The 17,188-nt window shown below is 42.1% G+C and overlaps 1 long non-coding RNA gene across 1 annotated transcript; it reads left to right on the forward strand.

Annotated features, from left to right (window-relative positions):
* Positions 1-25: 25 nt before the first annotated feature.
* Positions 26-10,246, forward strand: LOC112973850. Its single transcript, XR_003256081.1, has 4 exons — positions 26-1,898; positions 8,422-8,495; positions 9,117-9,180; positions 9,996-10,246. It is a non-coding gene; the product is annotated as an uncharacterized LOC112973850 (long non-coding RNA).
* The last annotated feature ends 6,942 nt before the right edge of the window (positions 10,247-17,188 follow it).

Here is a 17,188-nt window from a genome sequence, read left to right on the forward strand (position 1 = left end):
CGCCCCCCGCCCGCCCCTCCGCCTCAGCGCGGCACCTGCACGGGGCGCGGGAGAGAAGCTGCTGCCGGCACTCGCAATTCAACAGCAATCTTCAGGCGATTTGTTTCAGCAGGGCTCAAAAAAAAAAAAGAAAGAAAAAAGTTCTAGCTCTGCCTGAACGCCCCGTTTGCCTCCGCTCTAGGATGAGCACCAAGATTGCTTTCGTGCCTTGGCCTCGCCCCAGACCCTGGACAACCTCGTTCTTCATGCCTCTGTCCTTCTGTCTGGCTCTTTCAAAGCTTCTGCTGGTCTTAGATCCGGGGCAAAAGGTAAATAAGGGAAAGGGGGGAGAGAGTTAAGCGGAAGAAAGGCTTGGAAACAAGGACCTGTTCTSCTCATAAGTTGTTCTCGCTGGTTATCATTAAAATCCTAAAGCAGAGCCCAGGGTGTCCTCACACGATGGCAAGAATGCCGGAAAGCAGATAAATACAGTGCATCTGAGCAGGGTCTGTTTGTGCAACGTTCCTTATGATCCTGCTATTTGAATGATCGCTGCATCCGGGTGAACAAATGAGCCCGTGCCCCAAGTTAGGCACATTCGGGGCGCCAGCTCTGTCGAGCAAGGACATCCGAGGCATCCCGCTAGTGATCTGAGTGTCAGAGCGGGTCAGTCACGTTACAGTCGGCTTCTCACAAACCGAAGGATCCTTTACCTACAGCCCAGTGGCCATGTGCAATTCCTCCTTGGCCCAGAAAGATCAAAGAAAATCAAAGGCATCTTTTAGAGTCTGATCCTTACAGCTGACTGTTGCCTGAGCATTAGACTAAGAGGTTGGCTTCAAGGGAGCAATTTGTAGGCCCATACAGCTGACTGATCACTTCAAGCAGTGATCATGAAAACTGAATACCATTGACATTAACAAGTCCCCTGGTGGAGATGTAATCTGGCAAAGCAGAAACCCACGTAGAGAAACTTATTACTATTAACATTCACACTTTTGTGGCATCTTTTCCGGCAGGAACAGTGCACACTTTGCTGTCACAGCTGGATAACCTTTAGCAAATCATTTCACAATTTACGCCTCACTTCCCATTTGCAGAAGGCCTCAGTTAGCCTGCCTTAAAATGAGGTTAGTGATACTTAGCTTCTCTGTAAAATGCCAGTGAATCTACCCAACTGGCACAGCCCYGGAGCCGTCAGGAGGAGTTTAGGACRGGGAAGGAAGCACAGCTGGAGAGARACTTAAGGAAGGAAAGAAAAAGGTAGGAATCTTTTCACTCAACAACGGAAAGACCCAAAACAAATCATCCTTTGCCTCAAGTATCTGCACCCCTAAGGTATGTACTACTGATCTCTGCACTCCCTTTTTTGTGCCTGCAGTCCTAACGACTGTACCRGGATTGCTGGAAGGGTGCGCTGTGCTGGCCACTGCCATCGCTGGTGCCAGCTTTCCAATCTACAATAATCAGCCGACTAGAAATAGGCTCAGGGTCCCCACTTGAAGCCCATTTCAAATAAGCTATCAGGAATAGATAACCTCTTCCGGATGCTGTTCACAGCAGATCCCTAGCCTAGAGCTGAAAGGCAGCTACCCTGACTCATCCTTACCTCTAGTCTCAGCAGGATATCCGAGCCCTGAAAGACTGTTTGAATCCCCCTGTGACTCTTTTCTGTGGAAAACTGTTACATTTTCTGACTCTTCGTATCACAGTCACTGGTATTAGACAATACAAAAGTAACCTCAACGTGGTAGATTTTCTGTGCTGTGTCATCGTCATACAGGATGTGCTGCCATTGTGGTAGGAAAGGATAAAATGCCGGGACATCGTTGTTTTGTGACAGGAGAACTTTTTTATCATAATGGTAAGAGGAAATGTTCTCAGGAAGAAAGAGAAAAAGGAAGAAAGAGAAAAGAAAGGTGAGTTATTTCAAACTGTGTTTCAGAAAGATTATACAAAAAATCCAGTTTGTGAAGCTGCCATTCTTATATACAAAGCAATATAAAAAGGGTATCCATGTGATAACTACAGCTTCTTTCTTTCAGTTCAGCCAATAATTTGTATTGACATGACAAGCATTGCCAAAATTTAAAAGACAAGATCATTGCATCTGTCTCAGGTCAAAATAATATATCAAGTATCAGCTCTGCACAGGACTTTACACAGTGGCAACTACTTAATCAATCCAGTCGTGCATTGCTAATGAACTTATTACAGTGGTATCTGAGTGTGCCACTATCCAGCATCCTAAGTTTTACCTGGTATCTACTTGACATTATTATCATATGCTGCTTGCCTCTCCATAATACAAATATTTAATATTTGTATATGGCATCTCAAAACACTGGGAAGGCATTCATTAATTCACTGCTGTGAGGCAAATTACTGCCCCTGGATTATAGATCAGAAAACAGTAGTAGAGAGATTATATGATTTGCCCAAGGCTATAAAGCCAAACAGTTTCAGATCAGGATCATTCCAAAGTCTGTGTTGGGACTGCTAATCCTTACTTGTCTATCTAAATTCAAACATCTGTTTTACCAAGAATAAAATACAAAACTGGACGGACAGTAAGTATGTGTGTAAGGAGTTACACCCTCCACATTTCCTGGGTGTTGCTGCTTTATTTGAAAAGCTTTTTCTTTGTTCTCTTTATAACCTGAACAAGTCTCTAATGGCCTCTCAGCAAAGGTAAAATGAGTCACCTGTACTGCAGAAATGACAGCAGAGCAGCTAGGAAAAGTTGCAAACACTCTGCAAGTCAAACTCAATCCAAGGGCAATGTGGTCAACACTGGGACCCCCAAACTGCATAGCATTTGCCCAAAATGAAAGCATGATTCCCTCACTGTCTTAAGTTCATAAAGTTCTTCTTCCTTCGAGCACTGTCTCTTTCTTCCTTTAGTTCAGCTTCAGCCAACTGGTTTTGATCTGTGGGCTTAGCTCTTGTGAACTAAGCTTTGTGACATCTGTGTCGTGGCACTGATTGAATGAGCTGGAAAGAGACGTATGAGCTGGTTGTCATCAACAGATTGATGGTATCGTAGCCCTTGGCTTCTCCTGACCTTTCCAACAGCTCTTCTGTACATGATGAAAAGGAAAAGAGACAGTACCAGCCCCTGCAGGCCTTCACATGGGAGTGGTCTTGGAGAAGAGGCACAGCTGTACACTGCTTTTCTCCAACGGAGGTCTGTCGGAGAGGAGAGCCTGAAGTCAACTTTCCACTCCTACAGACTCCTCAGCACCTGTCGGGGGGCTGCAGATAGAGCATATCCATGCATACAAGCTAACAAATTCCATGGAGGATCGGTAGCACACCAAAATAAGAGATAGAAAGGTGCAGCTGTTACATATAGGATTGTTTCTTTGGTCAAACATTCCAGTGTTATACTTTTGCATAAACTCTTTTTTACAATGTTTTGTTAACAACAGCAATATATCATGAGTCCTAGGGGATTGTTATCTGTTACACAGATGTTACATATCTGTGGTTTTCGCCTGATTCACTCAATGCAGTCAGTGGGAATAGCATGAAGGCAAAACAAGATGGAGTTTAGTCCGAACACTGTTAGCCGCAATACTCTGTAATACTGTGTAAGGTTATATGGTTGTGCATGGCCATAAAACTCAGTACTTCCATTTTCTGCATTCTACCCCTTCACATTTCTGAGGTCTTGAAGGACTGTGAGCTTTTTGTACAGATCTTGCACAGCACAAAGAAGAAATACACACATGCTGTGTACTTTCATGGGTATCTTACTTTTGTACTTTATTATTGTTGTTTTCTTCAGTCTAGAATCCAAGTACTTTTGGACCGCAGGTAGACAGATGCTCTTTATATATATGAGGGAAAAAACAGTAGGTACTGCAGGAGTCAGTTAAAAGTTGAGTTCAGATATTTTCCAAATATTTCCTCCTAGAAATTTTCCATTACAGTTTTTATTGCTTTCTTTAAGTCTGAGGTCTGCATGCCCTTTTACATTTAAGTGGCCCTACTGTTAAAAACACTGTAGTTTCTTTCACTGAATATCCAAAGCTGGGTATAATGTGTTCCTGAGTAACATAAAAACCTTCTATAGTATGGGCACCTTGCTGGCAGGATGTGGATAATTTATGTCTTTCAGTTACCTGCTGAGAGAATGGTTTAAACAAGATTAGAACAACCATTGGAGTCTAGCTGTTGTGCAGTGGCTGTAGCACCACTGCATGTTTCCAAAGTGTTGCAGTCAAGACAGTTTTCTAGTCATCTGCAGAATCTTTATAAATATTTGCGGGCTGTTTTACCTTTAACGCATCATCACAAAAGGGTTGAACAACGAGCAAATTAAGAAGGCTAAGATTCGAATCTGAATCCATGTACAGCTCAACCACAGGTTTCCTGCATGAGGATTTACACGTCATATGATCTAGTGGGGGGCCGACATCTCCACCTGTAAAACAGAAATAGGTACATTAGTGGGGTTTGGGTAACACCCCYTGGATTGTGCTGGCGCCTATATGCCCTAGTAACAGGGGCCCAGCTGGTTATTTTAGAACATTATAGGTCTCTATTCTGCTGGCAAAATGTTTGTCTTAAATATACAAGTTCATATATCAAGATCAGTTCTGCCAAGCTGTTCAGCAGTACCTCATGCTAACAGCTAGCAACAGAGAAGTAGATGGGGCTCCTCTTGTGAACAGAGTGATTATGCCTCTGGTCTGGGTACACAAAATATTCATGCATATGAAGGACTGAATATAAAGATAGGTATATAAATATATTACCAAAATATTGGTTGGTGTAAAACCAATTTTTGCCCTGCTGGCCTCAGTCTTCAATGGAGCTATATCCATCTACAGTGGCTGAGCATCTGTCTCCATATTATATCCAAAAATGTGGTTTTAGTCAACCATCAGCATGTATTTGCTGCAGATAATGTCCTACTAAAATATTTTTCATATACCTATCCTATGAGAATATATCCACTATATACAATATATACATATTCAGTACTTTTCCCTCTCTGTATGTAGATAGRTAATTTTATATCTGCTTCTTATTTTATACATAAGTATACACACACATGTGCAGGCATATACCTGGCATATATTAAATTAGGTAGACATTCTGTGGAGGTTTCTATGATTATTTGTAATCACAGTAATTATCGAGTCTATATGTTTGATATTTTTCTCCATTTTTTCAGTTTTCCTGGTATTAATTTGTATGATTAAAGGACTGTCTGTCTGAGCTCAAAATCAGCAGCCACAATTAAGCATATGACTAAGCAGTCACTAGGTACTGCATACAGTACTGCAAACTTCAATGAGAGGGATTTTCTTCCTGAAAGACCTTCTCTTTGCAAGGGCCGCTACTCTTAGCCATATGAAAAGAGCTGCTTCATGGCGAAGCTGGTATTAAAAAAAACAACTTATGATCAAATCCCTTGGCTTTCTGCAGTTCTGTAGTACTAGTAATTTAGCAATTCAGTAAGGAATTTACTAGGTCCTTAGAATTTTCTCTCTCTAAACCCCTTTGCTTCCTGCATATTGTAATAATCTGTCTTTCAGTAAGGAAACACCACAAAGAACGCTGCATGGGAAAAGAGATTGTGGAAGAAACAGACAAACAAGAGGGAATAAGGTTTTGATCCAAAACTCTTTGAAGGTAATGGAATGACTTCAGCAGACTTTGGTTCGAGCCCCAGCTGTCAGGAAGAAAAGTCAGTAACGGAAGAAGGAAAACAGTTGAGAAACAACAGGAAAACAAAGGAGGCAGAAGGAAAAAATACTGAAGACAAAAGGAAGAAATCAGAAAGGGTAAAGGATGGAGTGCCAAGGGAAGAGAGTCAGAGGAGTGCAGTAGTGGACACCACTAAAGCATTGACAGAGGAGAGCGAGAAAGAAACTACAGTGAAATATCCATCAAACAGGTTGTGCAGGGAGGGAGGTACCAGTCGCATACACAGATGCAAAGGAAATGGATTTGCTCCTGTTTTTTAAGCCAGTTGTTTATGCCGCACAACCTCGATACTGCCAGTGACAGAGACTGCAACTACATTTACCTTTTGATGAGCTTTATGGCATCCCCTGAGACCCCGTTCCTCTGTTCATCCAGGCCAGCACTTCTTTAGGGAACGTCAYGGCTCCCAGCTGGTGTATGCATTTAGGTTTCCCCTACAGGGAGGAGGTTGGTGTGCCTCTGGGTTTCACCTTGATATGGAGCTGAGCTCATGTGGAAGTCGATGGGAATGGCGGGAGCTCAGCACCACAGGTGAATTGCAGTCTTGCCTCTTTAAGCCTATCTATACAGCAWTGAAAAGATCTTTTAATGTGGGTCTTATAAGCACAAGATTGTCTCATGGGCCAAGAACAGAAACAGGAGTTAGGAGACCAAATTTATGTTTTAAAGCTCTGTCACAAGGCTCTTGCAATCATTAGTAAGTCAATAAAGTATTATTTTTCTCCTCTTGAAATATGCATAAGCTTGGCGATAGGAAGTTCCTCAGCTGCCATTTGTAAAACACCGAGATTTACAAACAGCCTCAACTGTGAAACTCTCTGGTGGGGTCTGTGGCTGACCTTCCTACTTTGGAGGATCATGGTAGGATTTGCCTGTTCTTTCAGATCATCTTTTAAAAATACAATTAATTTATTAAGGTACTTAGCAATAGCTCTCCATAGCTCTAGGTACCGTAACATAATAATAAAAAGAAATCCTTGCAGCATTGTAATGACATTCATCGGGAACTCTGCCAGCCGGGTGAATTCTTTTCTCTCTCTTCATTATCACTCACTGGTGTCCTAATGCCTGCCTTCTCCAAAAGCCTGATCAGACAGATGGTTGCAGAGGCTGAAAAAATGTTTCTCTCCTCCTGGGGTTYAGCTTGAGTCTCTGGCATTGCAGTGTGGCTCTGGGACAGCCAAAGAACACGGTTCCCCGGATCCAGAAAAGTGATAGGGATCTCCAGACGGCGCCTCTCTTCCCCTCACCTCTCTGTGGCCTTGGGAAAACGCGGAGCAGAAGAGCCAGCCAGAGGACTCCGGGTGGACATAGCCAAAGCCAGGATCTTTGCACATGCAGATAACGGTCTGGATTTTGGACTGTAACACCTTTGCTCCATCCTCATTTGCTGCCTACTCCAGTCCTCTCACTCCTACACAATATTTTCACTTCTGCTTCACTTATATCCTCTTATTCTCTTTTCTCCTGGACTCCCCCTTGCCATCATTCCCTGTAATAGCCATTTCTCAATTACTTTTCTTTCCACTTAGCTGACATCTTACATAAGATATCCACCTCACCCCTCCAAAGAAAGATTTAAATGAATAAGGCCTTTGCTGTCCTCACTTTGTTCACTTTCCGTAGGTGGTATATGCATTGTCCCATCTCTTGCTACTCAGCCCATCAAGTCTTTGTGCCAGACTGGCTGTTCTGGTGTTTCTTGGGGACCTGCTTAGTGGGGCTGGCCTTTAGGCACAGATAAAATAAACATCATAATTATGATTCTGAGTTCCTTCAGCAATGATTTTCTCATTGCTCTTGATCTTGGCTCTTGTATATTCTGGCTCCATCAGCTATACATGAATAAAAATAGGCAGAAGCATCTTTAGAAGCAGAGAACTTTCTAGTAGTTTGTAAAGTTACCATGTTGTAAGTGGAACCAGTAACCATACCAGCTACTAAAAGGTACCCAATGCAACCTAATTATTTTAGATATGCTTCTCTTCACTAAAATAAACTGCGTGAGCTGCAATTTTCTATTCTGGGCACCTGCTTCAAGTTTACTTATTCTGGGAAACTTCTTCCAAATTTATTCAACCATCTCTAAGCATTAGGCTTAGTGTCTGAGGAGCCTCAAAAAATCCTGACTACCTTCTCTTTGAAAAGCTCCAATTCTCTCCTCCTTTGGAGCAGGCATCCAGCCTTCATCACAGAGTCATGCCCTTTCCAGAACCTGTGCAGATATGTCCAATTATTTGCCCAAATTAAATTCAGATTAAGAAAACAAACCAAAGCTGTAGTTTGCACACATGTAGTAGCAAGTGCCTGGATTCTCAGGGCTAAAACCTCTGACAGCTCCTACAGCGCAGCCTTGCAGCTGCCCAGGATGGCTGAGCAGCCCCCTCCTCCTCAGCCCCTGCGTGTAAGCACAGCCACGCTTGTGCCACTCGCACAAAGCAAGGCAGCAAGCTGCTGCCTGGTTGCGGAYGTTGCTCCCGCTAGCCTTGGCCATTTGGAGCTGAGACTGCGGAAGCTGTTTGGAGCTCCCTGCAACCGCATTCGCAGTCTGAAGGAGAAAGCAACCTAATCAGCATGGGAAGGAAACAGAAGCAAGGGAGGAGGGAAGGAAAAGGATCAGTTAGAGCTTTTGAGATTTGGCTTTCCTTCTTGTGCAAACTGCTTAAAGAAACTTTTCTCACATTATCCTAAATGTTCATTTCTCCTTTTCTGGGTATCCAGCCTGGTATCCCTGATCAGATTTGCAGAAATGCTGAGCACTTACAAGAGGAACTGAATTCGACAGGAGCAGTGCAGTGAGTATTTACACTCTGTACAGCTGACTATACTGAAATATGAGATTTTAGGCAGTCAGACTGCACACTCAGAATAGGGAACTCAAACTTATATTCTCTTGTTTCAGTCCCTGTCTCTGAAGTGGAATGACATCCTTTTTTGCCCTACTATGTATTGGAAAGAGAAATTTATCAATGGGCATAAAGCACTCAGGCTCTTTAGTGAAGAGCAACATAGAAAACACCACATGACAGAGAATATAACTTCCATCAAAGCAATGTTTGAGTAGCAGACAGTAAGGAAGCAAGGGGCATATATTGAGCATGGAGGCTAAATCAAAATACAGATACTGAGTACCACCTATTCTGCGCACTGATTGAGGAAGGAGATTGTGGAAAAATGCAGTATGATCAAATATTAAAGGCTCTATCCTAATGCTTGTTTATCTAAGAAAACAGTTATGGAGGAAACGAGCAGAGATAAGATAAGAAAGTGTTCAGGAGCATTCTGGCAAGCCTATGTAAAAAAGGATTAGGGACCTGTAAAATGGGGAAGCTAGTAAGGTGCTCCTTGTTAGTAAGGTGCTTTGAGAACTGCTGCTGAAAGATGCGACAAGACTTAATGCATTCTTCTTTTCACAGGATCTACAAGGTCTTATAGAGCGACTCCAGAATACCTCATAGGATGGATCTGAAGTCAATTGCAGTAAGTGGGAAGTTAGTTTATTTCAGGGGTTTTGGAGCAAAATCCATGAGCCATCAAACCCGGTTTCATTTTAYGAAGTGTCTTGATGTCGTGAGCTGTAGACCCTAGAGACAAAACCACGGAATGAGGTTATTAGGGTGACATAAGCCAGGATCTGTGTTTGGTTTATTTTTTAAACAAGTTGTTTCTTGGCAGCAACCCAGAAAAAAAGTGATATATATAAAAATAACAGGAAGGATAGCATGATAATAAAAAAGCCACTGAAACTAGATCAGTGCAGACAGTGGAGTCTGTGAAATATAAGATCGGGACAGCACTGAGACACTAATAAGGCATTGTCCAGCTGAACTAGTAAAAAGCAATAGAATGAGGTTTAGCCGAGGCTGACAGGGTCACCTCAAGCTCATTTCCCCACRTGCACCACAGTAGGAACATAGCCGAAATGGTGACTTTTTTTCCTTCTGTCGGTTATAAAGCAGAAAAACAGAGCACCTGCTGAAGGCGCTTTTCAATGACAGGCAGCAAATGGTAGCACTAAAAGTACAAGCCAATGCAGCAAATGTGACCTGAGAAATACAGGCTGACAGTGAAAAATGCTGCAGATCTGAAGTGCACCAGGGCTCTCTAAGTTTATAAAAGCAATACACCTGGGCAGCTGGCGCGGGAAACAATGACAGGCCACATGTCTGAGATGTTATTGGGGACAGACAGAAAGTGCAAGGTCCTCAGCGTTATTCAGAAAGGGACTCTTAACGCTATACTGAAAAAAGATAACCAGATGCCCCATTTTTAACCCCCTGTTGCAAAATTTCCAGACCCTGCCTAAGGCTTTGGCTGCACACACCAATGCCAGCACCGTGAAAATACCCGCAACAGGCCAAGGGGCCACAAGCTTCTGCCTCCCTCAGGAACAAGATCTGCTCCACTGTGAGTTCCCACGTGCAGGCTTTTATCTCACTTTGCCCGCAGTTTATCTGAGGCACTCGCCACTCCGTGGAAGAAGGCTACGTGCCTAATATGTGCCATGAATAACGGGGAGTAGCTGGCCTGCAGCTACTCTGTGTAGGTAAGGATTTCATAGACCAGGTGTGCAGGGCCCCTAGAAGTAAAGGGACCCCAAGTATTCTCATGAATTGTTTATGCTTAAAGCCTGCTCTGAGGGGAAGGTGAGCAAGCCTGGATTCAGTTAATTTGTCTAAATGAATTATCATTTATACCTACCTGTACCTATCAACATACCTATGTTCTACTAATAAACTTCCCAGTACAGTACCTTTCACTACAAAAGAAGAGCTGTAAGCTCTTGTATTCTGCTGTAGACTCTTTGGAAGGGGAATCCTCTTTTTATTAGAGAGCATCTAGCATGATGGCATTCTGATCTGATTAGAACACCTTCTTGCTAGTGTATTACAATTTAAATATAAGAATATCTATTTGCCATTTTTTCTTGGTTCAGTCTTGAGATGGTCAGAAAAGACAGAAGCAGAAATATTCAACTATGTGTGATCTACAGATTCTTTTTTACCACAAATCTCTTGGGTCTGTACTGTCATGTTAATATCTGATTGGCTGTGTATTCATAAATGTGAAACTTTTAAGTGGGAATGGCTTTGTTTTAACATTGTCTATTTAGAGTAAGAATTTAAGGTCAAGGACCTTTTCTCTTATTGGCATATAGATATAATTTCTTCATAAGGAACATGGATATATTCAGATTACATAAATCAAAACACTCAGCCATCGATACCACAAGAGGGACAAGGGACTGATGCAAAGGGAAGCTATGACTCTCAGATCTGCTGGAATTACAAAACCAGAACTTGAATCAAAATCTGTTGTTATATGTTATCTTAATACTTAAATACTATAATACATCTTCAAGTGTAAGCAAGATTGCATAATGAGACTGAGCAAAATATGTTAATTTTCTGTAATTTCAACTTATGTTTCTTTGTCAAAACATGTATGGAAAAGGCACAGCTGACCTGTGATATGGTTTGGCTATTGTAATTATACATTAGTATTTCTATATTGTAATAAAACAGCCTTTAAAGTTTATCCTTTGTAAAGCTGTTTATTGTTTTTCTCTTATCATAGTAGCTACACATGAATTTACTAGACAATACTACTACAAGGCCTATTTGCTTTATAATGGCATCCTGACAGATGAATTTGTTAACTTAAGAGTCAGATTTCTTCACTTATGTTACTAATAACATAATGTGTTCAAACTGAGACAATTTTAAAATCCATTTGACCTTTCACTGTTGATTGGAGTTGCCGAGTTCCTGTGCTTCCCCCAGAGTGCATAAGGAAAACAGCTTCCTTTCCTTGGAGTCATTTTATGTTTTATGTGGTAAGCAGTGCAAAGGAAATAAATGTTCTTTGTTTACAAACAAGGGTGTTCCATTCGAGTGTTAAACAACTGTTATTATTAATTATTTACATTGTCATAGCTCTGCAGAGACACCATCATGGAGCATGGCTCTATTATGTTAGCTGCTATACAAACATAGATGGAAAAGATGATTGTTGCTATTCCTGATGGCCTATATGCCAAGTTGCCCAAGGTAATGATTTGTTTATAAAAGGCAGCAAAAAGGCCTAGATTAATCCAAACAAAAAAGCCTAATTGTACAACTAAAATCACGTGCAGTAAGAAAGGAAACAAAACTAGAAAAGAATGTGCTAGATTAACCTCACATCTGTTTGCTGTTAAAATAATAGATGGATCAGCTATTTCACTGTTTAGAAGGGCCGTTTATAAAAAAAGACTGAAGAGGAATCAAGATGGTCATGAAAGCAAATGTACTAAAAGGAGTGAGCCATCTTTTATGGCTCCTCCTACATTATCTTCAGGCATGGAGAGAAAGACCTARATAACCAGATCCTAGATAACTTTTGCCAGCTTTGGCTAAAACCTGAACAAGCACTGAGTTCCTGTTGTCACTCTTTTCCTTCTGGATCTTTTTTCTTTCCCGTCTGTTTCTTTTCTATCTTTCTCTTTTTAGCTTTTCTTCAGTAAGAGTTTTACCTAGTTGGCCAAGATCACAGACCTTGTTGCTATGACATTAAATAGGTTGAAATTTCTGCATTTAAAATCCTGAACCCTATTTAACTTCTTCGTACTGATCGTGAACACACTTTTGACTTTCCAGGCCCACTTATCCCATCAAATTTAACACTGATGCAAGGAGCTCACAATCCAGAAATGTCATATTAATCTAAAGTTATAAAAAAGATTATTACATGTTGGAATTTGGGGCCCAGTGCTATTTGAAAGCATTTCTTTTCTGTTAATATACCACTTGAAAAGGGAAATTGCTAAAAAACAAGTAAATCCTTTTATTACTGTAAATAGTAAGATTTTGTATTTGTTCTAAAATAATGAAATGCCAGTAAATGTTATATTTAATATCTGACCTCTTGGCCGGATGAATTTGTTGTCGATTTTGGCACTTAAAAATTATATATTAATTTTGAATACATTTTCCCAGACCAGTTTTTGGACTAGAACTCCTTCAAATAGAATCAGCATTAGTCTGTGATCTGCTCTAAATCAAAGGGCTACCCCGTTGCTTTGAGCAATCTGTTTTTATCATATTTTCCAATTGAAATGATTGGAGCTTCTCAGAACCCAGTACATGAGTTTTGATGGTGTTATTTTTTCAGTATGGGACTGAGGTGCTGAGTCGAAGGTCCAAATTTTAAAAGTGCTTTGGCTGCCTAACTTTGAACAAAATCAGCATCAGTAGGTATTAGATTCCTTTGAAGATCTAGGTTTACGAGACTTATGCAGGAAGTTTGTGGCATATCAGGATGCTGAAGCCTGTAAAGCTACAGGCTAGCATTCTAATTTCTGTATTACTCTTCTTTTCTCCCATCACATTGCTGCTTCCAGAAGGTCTGATTCATTTTCTTTGCTTTATTTTCAGTATTATGCCAGTTTCCTGTGCAGCTGACACAATACACTGGTTCCTCTGCATTCTCCAGAAGCAACAATCTCCCCCGAAACCCCACTTCCTTCAGAGTATCTATTTAAGCATGGATTTGTAAGTTGAGAAAGCAGTCAGACATGTCTTTTTCTGTATGCATGCTAAATGATACTTAACCTATTGTGCCAGAATCTAGAGAAGATTGTTTTCTCTTCTGGACTTTTCTAAGAAAACAATTGTTTCCTTTCTCTCTAAGAAAGTCTTTTCCGATAAGCTTTTGGGGAAGCACTCTCTGCTATAGTGCATCATTTCACAATCATAACTGCATCTCGGCATTGCAATTTATGTATGAGAATTAGAGGGAGCAGCTCCTTCCATTTAATCTGATCCACAGGGGACTGGGAAAGAGCAGGCAGAAGCAGTGCCTGCTCCATTTATCAGCAGTAAATCTGGTAGAAAATGTACAGTTCTAGTCTGCTTTTTTTGATGGAGAACTGAGTTTTTGACAAAACTATTTTAATTAAAAATATTTCTGGTTGATAGTACTTGTTTTCTGCAGAAAAAAGCAGAAGTAAATAGTGATCATAACCCTAACTATTACAGTTTTGTAACATTTACTGACGTCTTTCATACATGTACTTTCATTGTCTTATGCTCCTCTTTTTAGGCTGTATTTCCAAGACAGACGGTATCTCCCAGGGCGCACTGTGGCCACGTGACTGCCATGATGCACCACTTCCCTGTACGAATAGAGTGAAAGAGGAGGGCATGCCGATATACTTATTTTTAACAGGGAAACCAAACTACAATGAAGAATACTGGTTTGCAACACCTGCACTACAGTTCCCAGGAGGCAGTGCAGCTATGTTTAGGAACCAAAATACTGTTCTTTTTCACTGCCATTTCAGACTATTCTATGTAAAAAAGTCTTCCTAACTGCCCATTTTCCAAGCAGCTCTAACCAAGCATCCTCAATGAGACAATATAGGAAATAATAGAAGAGGGACCTACTTAAGGGAAAAAGAGACCTAGACGTCCCATTTTCAGATGTCGTCATCTTCTTATGAGCTTATTTTCCATCGTGTGAGGTACTTAACTGATTCTTCAGAACAACTGGATGTTAATAATGATCAATCTACATTTACTCTGCACGTAACCACAGAGGTTACGATGCACGGCATAACTGCAGTGTCCCGAATGTTTCCTTTTTGTGGCTGGCTGCAGAGACCGTAACCGCCTGCTACTCCTTTCTAGGTGAAGGCTTCCCTCCTTCAGTGTGGGTGGCAGGAGCTTGTGCTTCTGCTGCTGACACTTTTGATCTTGACTCTCACTGGTGGTTGTAGGCAGCCACATTTAATTATCATGCAATCAACATTGTTTTGTTATTCTCCTTTCAAAATGACCCAAAGGTACTTGACAACAGCGCCATATCAACCAAACCAAACCAAACCAAACCAGACCTTACCTCTTGGGAAGGATGGAAGTAGCCTTAATATTCTTCATTCCAAGGAAGAATTTATTACATGCTTCACATGTTTTCATGTTCTCTTTCCCTAAAACACTGTAAAGACATAGAGAAGGCCAGAGGTTAGATATGGCATAATTGCAATGGCAGTCCATCTCTTCCTGACGGATTAATTATTGATCTATTTTCCTGAGAAAGAAAATCAACAAACAAACAAAAGCAGGACATATTATGTGTATTTATGTGTATTTACAAGCAACTGAAACACTGCAAAGATTTAAAAAAATTGTAAATTTAAAATATTGTTGAAGATAAGACACCAAAGATAAAGATAAATTGAATTAATGTATTCAAGTCTGTTGGCCCAAATCTGTGTCTGGTATAAATCCGTAGCTCACAGATGCATTTTTCTCACTGTTAGATAAAAACAGAACAAAACCTGATTTCGAAACAGATACGATAAGCTGGCAACATCCACATACAGCACAATATACTGCGTTGGACTGGAGCAAACACGTTTAGTTAGATAACTGCCACCGAAGCTGCGGTTCCTGCGCAGGACTGAGGAGCTGGGTTCGCTGCGCGTGAAAATCGTCTCATCTCGGCACCCTGCTCCCTGAGGAGAATAAACCTTTTTTTTTTTTTTTTTTTTTTACCTTTTTGCGTTGTAAAAGCCTTTGGGGAAGAGATGTGTTGTGCCCTCACTCGAGACCTCTGGCAGCAAAACCCACGTCCCTTTTCTGCTTGACTTCAGAGAGATCTGGAGCCGGGCCCCACGCACGCTTCCCCGGGCGGCGGCGGCGAGCGGGGCGCGGGCAGGGCCGCGGCCTGCTGCCATGGCGGGGCTGCTCTGCCGCCTGGTTTTTCTGTGTGGATTTCAAAAAACACAGACTGGGGGAAGGGATGGAAAGAGCCAGCTGCGCGCTCCTGGTTCATGAGGTGYGGGTGCGAGGGGGCCGGCTGCTCCCGAGGGGACGGGGAGCCGCGGGGGACGCCAGGGCCCGTCCCACTGCCCCGTGGGCAGCAGGGAGCCGGGGCAGCCCCGGGCATGGGGCACCTCCRTGGGGACRGGGATGGGGATGGGGACGGGGACGGGACGGGCGGTTGGGGTCCAAACCAGGCCCGGTGAGCGTGAGCGGGGTCAGACGGAGCCCTGCGACGGCCAGGCAGCGCCATGGGGCTGGGCCGGGCCAGGCCCTCACCGTGGGTCAGCCGGCACTGCGGTGACTGGACAAGAACTGAAATTAAATATCACGGCCTGCGATAAAAGCAAGCATCTGATAAAAATAAGCATTTTTTATCAAGCACATACATAAGCTGTGGAACATATTGTTGCAGGAAAGTACTGAGACCGAGGACTTGAGAAGATTCGAGAGGGTTCAGTCAGTCAGGTTATAGGAAGACTGTCCAGATTTGGCATAATTTACGGCAAATTTCAGAGATATTTTAAAGTTTGTGCTCCAGGGAAGAAGTGAGTCTCTTAGGAGGTCAGTTTGAGATTTAAAGCAGAGCAAAAGTATACGTATCAGATTATCGTACTGCCCTCTTAAGCTGCTGTTAAAGACAGGACACTGATCTGAATAGATTGCCAGATTGATAATTTATGACAACTCCTATATTCTAGGCTGAGAGCAGCCGCAAAAAGCAACAGTGTGTGTGAAGGTCATGTGATCTTAGATTTTACAAGGGCTACAGCAACTTAGCTGCTGACGGATGAAAGCATACCTGACCTTAGCATCTTTCAATCAGTGAGGCTCCATCCTTCAGGAAGTAGGAATAACTGACAAAAGTGTTATTACTTCCACAAATTAATTCAGGTTTCCTGCTCTTTTGTCTGGTACATAGCCTTTTGTTCTCTCTCCCCTCTGTCCTCCTTTTTTTCTTCCTGCATGCATAAGAGACAGCAATCCTCCAATGCTTAGGTAGTCTCGTGTACTTATGAACCCCATCCAGCATCAGAACATTTCTGACAACATGTGAAAAATCGCCTCTGGATGTGCCAGCGTATCAGCACGGAAAACACTAAGCAGGGAATGGACTCTCATGACAACTGACATATTAATTCAGGCAAAATGCATACAAGAATTACAGTCTGTGAATATGGAAAGAAAGCTGCCATTCGTACCAGCTAGCCTTATGCCATTCACAGTTGGAGTGGCAAAATGTGGTTCCTCAAAGTACATAGACTATCACTGGTGATCTCAAGGGATTTCTGGATGAGCCTTAAAGAAAAGGTTGCAGTAGTTGTATCATGCCTTTCCCATAAAGCAGACGTCTGTGTAAAAGGTAATAAAATAGAAACATGTTTCCTTATATACTTTCAGCTCCTTTTTACCCAGCAAAATGCCTAAGCACTTCAGGAACTACCCGTTCTGTGGGATCCATTTGCCCACCACTGAAATGCAGACATTTCTAGGCTGCAAAGCAGCAGGTGCTGCGTGACCCACTATTGAACAATTTGAACATGGTATGTGAAGAATACTACCCCCCGCTGAAACCACAAGGCAACTATAAGCAGTAATGGGTGGACTCAGTGGTTCTTAAATATTGTCCTGCTGCAAGCTGTGCCTCAGTCCTTTCATGGAGTCTGGTTTTCTTTCCAGTGTCC

The sequence above is a fragment of the Apteryx rowi genome, unplaced genomic scaffold, assembly GCF_003343035.1.
Source record: "Apteryx rowi isolate R43461 unplaced genomic scaffold, aptRow1 scaffold_57, whole genome shotgun sequence".
NCBI lineage: Eukaryota > Metazoa > Chordata > Aves > Apterygiformes > Apterygidae > Apteryx > Apteryx rowi.